This window comes from Gopherus evgoodei, chromosome 19 (assembly GCF_007399415.2).
Source record: "Gopherus evgoodei ecotype Sinaloan lineage chromosome 19, rGopEvg1_v1.p, whole genome shotgun sequence".
In the NCBI taxonomy this organism is placed as follows: domain Eukaryota; kingdom Metazoa; phylum Chordata; order Testudines; family Testudinidae; genus Gopherus; species Gopherus evgoodei.
The window spans coordinates 14,975,942-14,982,240 of NC_044340.1; positions in this window are offsets into that span (position 1 = coordinate 14,975,942).

A 6,299-nucleotide genomic window follows, 5' to 3' on the forward strand; every position below is an offset into this window, starting at 1 on the left:
AGAGAATGGCGATCCCGTCATCAGTCTAGGGAGGGCAGGGTATAAGGGGGACTTGCTCTTTGCTGTTACCTCCCTTACTGCATGTTCTATTATCAAACTCAGAAGCTCCTTTCTCCAGCTCCATTTGAAAGAGAGGGACAGTTTGTGTTGTGCTTGATGGATCCTTCTTCTATCAGATGTGATGATGCATCGCAAAAAAAAGGGCCTGGGGGACCAGGGATGTCCAGAGTTCTGTTCCTGGCTCTGTGACCCCTGGTAAGTCACTTCACCTCAGAGCAATTCAGTTTCCCCATCTGTAAAACAGGGAAAATATTTCCCTTCCTTGCAGGGTTGTCATGAGGTTTATTTAATTAGCTAATGTTCCTGAAGTGCTTTGAAGATGTGAACCACTCTCTAAATGCTAGGGAGCAAACTCGGCCTAGGCTCACATCCTGGACGCCAGGCTCACATCCTGCAAACTGTTGCAGAATGAGACCTTGAGGGGCAATTTCTGCTCTTGGTTACATGCTACAAATTCCATGCACTGCAGAGAGAGGACCCACCACATAACTGAGCACAGAGTTTGATCTCAAGTGATACTGTTATCGATCCTGAGCTCAGCTCAGAGATGATAGAAAATAGGGAGCCAGATGATTAGTTGGTCTAAATGCTGCAGCTTCCTTGGTTTCCATACTGTAAATTCAGCGTAGCCATTTCTTGTATCAGGCGTCAGGATATTTATTCTTTTTCTTACAATCTCAGCTCCTGGAGTCATATGATTATGGGAAACTCTCATCTGGCATTTTAATAAATAATACCACCACCACCTAGCTCGTAATCCATAGATCTCAAAGCACTTTACCAAGGTGGTCAGTATCATTATCTCCATTTTACCCCATGGCTACCCAGCAGGTCAACAGCAGAGGCAGGAATAGAATGAGGTCTCCTGATTCCCAGTCCTGTGCTCTTGCTGCTAGGCCATACAAACAGAGTTGCAGAGAAAAGCTTCCAAACCTCACCAGACTGCACCCTCCAGGCTCAGAGCCCCACATTATCGAAGTGCAACATTTATTATTTTTAAGCCAATTTCATGATTTGGGGCAGGGGCTAATGCTTGGGGCTGGCAATGGTATGAATTACATGAGTGTAAATTGCGCAGAAAAGGAGTTTAAGTTTCTGTAAGCTGTAAAGGGGCCTGAATCCACCCTCACCCCTCAGTTACAAGGGTGTAAATCAGGAGTCACTTCACTGAAATAAATGGGTATTGCATTAGTACAAGATGGTCTTTTTGTTTTATGTTTGCACTACACCTAGCAGAAGGGGGTTGTAACACATGACTGGGCCACTCCATTGCTACCACAATATAACAAATGACTAATGGGAATGAAGGCCAGTAAGTGTAACTTGCACTGGACCAGAACCGAATTCTGCTCTCAGGGACCGCTTGGTTCCATTGAAATCAATGAAAAGATTCCCAATGACTTTAATGGAACCCAGATTTGGCCTTCAGTTTCATCAGCATAAGTTAGTCAATGTCAAATAGAGTTACTCTGGTATAACTGAGATCAGAATTGGATACTTGGCCTTCAGTGAGCGTGAAAATCAAGTGTAACTAATTTAAGCACTCTCATCCCCCTTTTAGTGACTCTTCCTACCACCCACACTCATCCCCTCAATGTCAGACTTGTTTTGCACACCCACAGACCAAAGTTGCACTAGTTAACCATTTACACCTACCTTGTAACTCACACAACTAATTTAATCCTGCGTCCCTTTGGCTTAGCTGCCTCTCCCAAGAAGGTACAGTTGACTTTAACGGGCATATATTTGGTCCATTGCTTGTTATAGATTTCTGAGGTCAGGTTTAAAACTAACCCCACCCTCCCCATCGCAGCTCACATTTTAAACAAGCCTAGCACTTGAGTCTTCTCTCATGCAAGTTTTCTGCTAGTGTAACTCCACCGGCATCAGTGGCTTTACTCCTGATTTACACTGATGTGAACTAAAGTGGAATGAGGCCTCTGAACTGGTTTTACTTGCTGTAGTTTGAAATTAGACACCATACAATGGCTCTAGGAAAAGCACTCTTATGGTCTTGGATCATTACTATCGATGTTTTTTGTTGGATTGATTTATACAGACCCTGTTTGCAATATGGATTATTTATATCTTTGTTCACCACTGAGATGGGGGCTTCTCTTATGAAAGCGCATTGGTGTATCCTAAGTAAGAGACAGGTGTGTAAAGAGAGGGCACATCGTCCAGTGGTTAAAACACAGGGCAGGCAGGCAAGTGGTTTCTGTTCCTAGCATTGAGCCGCTGGGAGAGTCAGTGCAAGGGAGTAAAACCAAAACTGAAAATCAAACATAACAAATGGGGAGAAAGAAACTGATGAATAAAAATCCTAACAAAAATATGCTGAAAAAACCCAAGATGCTCCATTTCTTGGCAGTCATGTCCATCAAAACATTTAAAACAATTAAAAAAAATCCAAATGGTTTTCACAAAACTTTTTAAAAAATAAGCAGCTTTGATGCCATTTTTTCAATTGAAAATTTTTAAACACCGTTGTTGCCTGTGCCTCAGTTTCCTTCAGTTGTACACCTGGTTAGTAACACTGACCTACTTTGCAAGGGTGTTGTGAAGCTGAGTGTATTCATGTACATAAAGGGCTTGGAGTTCCTCAGATGAAAGGTGCTGAAGGGTGATTAAAAGCTCTAAACATGGGTGTAGCCTGTGAGTCAGGGATTGTGCCCTGCCTTATATGTGAGAGAAATGGGTATACACTGTCCCTAATGCATAAGGCATAGATGCACCGTGCAAGAAATATTAGGGTGCCTTGGGCAAAACACACATGCACCCTAGACAAATATTAACACATCCTACAGAAATGGGCATGTCTTTATGTAAAAAAAAAGTTGTGCTAACTCAGGTTAACTAACCACATTAGCAAACTCAGGCTAAAATAGCAGTGAGGACATGGCAGCTCAGTTTTAAACCCAGGTTAGCAGCTCAAATGAAAAACTAGGGAAGCAAGAGATTAAACTCAAGCTGTTAACTTGAGTTGAAAAACGGTTTGCCATCTTCACTTCTACCTTAATCAGAGTTGGCTAATCTGGGTTAAGAATTTACTTATTTGCAGTGATGAGCTAGTGTGTTCATGCTAAAAATAGCAGAGTGGACACTGTAGCAGGGGTGGCAGGGTGGGCTATCCGCCCCAGTCCAAGCCCGCCTGACCGCTTAGGTCTGAGCGTGGGTGGCTAGCCCGAGCTGCCATGCATGCTGCAATGACCACACAGCTATTTTTAGCAGGCTAGCTGGAGCAGAGCTAGCAGGGGTCTGTCTCCTCGGGCTGGGATGACCCCAAGACACAGATACAGCCTGTAGTAACTATAAGTCTATCCTATGAAAAAGACAGCTGTGTCCCTGTGAAGCAGTATCGATGCACTGGCCTGACTTGACTGAACTACTGATGGGAGCTATAGCCCCCCAACTGGGAGTCGAGACACAGCCCACCCCAAAAGCTGCCAGCTGGGGACGGTTATTTATCCTCAGAATTCCCCACCACCTTCCCAGGCATGGGCACCACTTGCCATCAAGCCGCTACAGTGGCACTTAAGATCAGAAAGACTGTGCCGGGCTCATGTTTCAGACAGGTGAGAACAGGATCCATCCACAGCAGAGGCCAAAGGTAACAAATGGGAGGTGGGTCACGTGTCGGCGAGGAATTTTCTGACCGTCATTCAATGAAAGTGAGGTGCACAAATGGAAAAGCAAAGCAGGCAGCTTTTTCCTTTAACCCTTTCAGCCATGTCCACTGTGAAACGGCAGCCCTCCAGAAGTAGCGTGGCCGGGAAGCAGGGCAGCATGGGAAGTGAATTTAGCCCTCACTCACTGGGCACCATACAGCTATGGTGACCAAATCAGGAGCACCCTAAAGGCTGACAAGGACAGAATGGGATTCTGCAACAAGCAGTTGTTACCCAGAACTAATGTACAACAGCCAGGCAAAGCTCGTGATGCTTTTGGCTCAAAACAAAGAGGGCACTACCCACTCTGCTGACTCAAGGCAAGCACAACCCAGCATGCAGGAAGCTACAAGCAGATAAAATGCAGGTCTGTCTGCTTTTGACTACTGTCCATTTGCTATGATCAGAATAGTTCCCCCCTCTTTGCATAGATAGAAATTACAGGCACAGCATGATTCTGCAGGAACACAGAGTGTGCGTGCAAGTGCATGAGAGCCACTATCTTGCCTGACAGCAGGGTGTCAACTGGGGACCTCAGAGATGAAGAGTATGAGTTGCTATTGCTTGGGCTAAAGAGCAATTGCTCCCTGGCTGGGGCTGTAACAAACTCATCTCCCCTGTGCTCATCAGACACACCCCCTTAGCCACAGCAGGCTTTCCCACCCCCTAAAACCTCCCCAACTTTGCGACTACTGGTGCAGCTCCTATTGGGGTGGAATTAGTGTGTACAAGGTCATAGCATTCAACACTCCCTTCTCATTGCCCAGTGCTGCCAACCCCAAATATTCAAAAATTGGGAGCCAGGCCCCCTCCTAATATAAGACTGCCTTTAAAATCAAGCAGTTTTATAAGATGACACAGAGTGTTACTTCGCATTTACATCAGCGGAATGGAGATCAGAATCTAGCCCTTAACCCTTTGCACTCCGTAACCAGACCCAGAGTGGCAGAAACCAAGTTGCCTCTCTCTGAGCTGGGTTACTGCACACTTTTGTCTTCATTCTTGAGCTTTACTGCCAGTTTGAAAAGCTCTGCATATTTTTCTCAGTACATGTGAGAACAGACTATACCACCCTGGAAGGTTCCTTAATCATTTTCAGTTCTGCAGGGCTGTTGCTGAGATCCTTTCAGCTCGTAGGCTACCAGTATGTTGCTTTTAAGTTTTTTATCTTTGTCTCTCTCTGCATTGACAAAATCCTTAACTAAAAAAAATAATAATTGAGGACTGAGCTCTTTTTGGAATCCAGATCCAAAGTGTAGACTGTTCAGATTCAGGGCTTTGATTCTACCCACTATGGACCAGCTGCAAAGCATGGACCTTGACTTAACTTCCTTCAGAGTGTGGAGTACTTAGATTTGGGGTTCTGGTATGAAGCCTCTCTAATAAAAAGTATTATGGGGGAAAATGACACTCCCATCCCAAAATAATAACCCCATTTTAGTGTTGAAACTGAAACTAAGCACAGACCACAGGCCTGCTGAACGCCCTTACTAGGTGTAAATCCAGAGTAACTTCACTCATGTTAGTAGAGCGAAAGCAGTATTTAATTGATGCGAGAGGAGAATCGGCTCCATATCTGGAATTCTCTGAAGGTATACCTCATCCTGCCTTGGTGCAGGGGGATGGACTGGCTGACTCTGGAGGTCCCTCCCAGCCCTACTTGTCTATGATACAAAGCACAGTGGCCTTTGCCTTTGGATCGTTCCACGTCTACAGTTTGTCAACATTTTATCATCAAAAAGCTGGAAGGGGTGTGTGCGTGGGGGAGATGAAATGGCCATATCGAATAGTATGACCCTTTCACGGAAAATTTTGGTATTTCTCAAAATATTTCATCCAAATGAAATGAAAACATTCAATGTAATCTGTATCAAAATGAAAAGTTGTAGGGTCTCCCCCCGATTCTTCTCCTTCCCTGCCCCCCCTGTCTTTTTCCAAGGGGGGAAAAAAAGGAGATAAAGAGAAGAAAACAAAACCCAAACCGCTCAATTCTTTCATTTCATTTGGACAAAAAGGTCAAAGGTTCTACGGGAAAAACTCAATTTTTTTTCTCATCCTTTACAGAAAATGTTCACAGAACACACTATGTTTGGCCACCCCAGCTCTGCCAAGCAAGCTCTGAAATAGTCACTCATTCAGCTTCGAGACCTGCTGCTGGTAGGGCCTAGGCAGATGAGAGTTTGATTCCTGTCCAGTGTGAAAGAGTGTTGGGGTGTAAAGGGGGTTAAAGTTGTACTGGTCACATGACTGGTGATCACATGATATGTGGTAAGCTGAGGAAAAAGTTAGCTTTTTTGAGCTTCTGATTGATTTTTCCTTTTTATCTCCCACATTCTTCTCTTTTTTAAATGCATGGCAGAGCTACCTAAAGCTCTAGATGCATGCCCCATGACATGGAGTTTATATGAGATCAAAATCTAAATAGATAAAGATACAGGGATCATTTATACCTAGTATGATCCATTAATTTTCTCCCCTACTTGTACTCATCACCTTAAATCCTAGGGAGATCCCATCTTATATACAACACATTTTATTCACCATATTCATTTTAATTTCAACTATATTTTG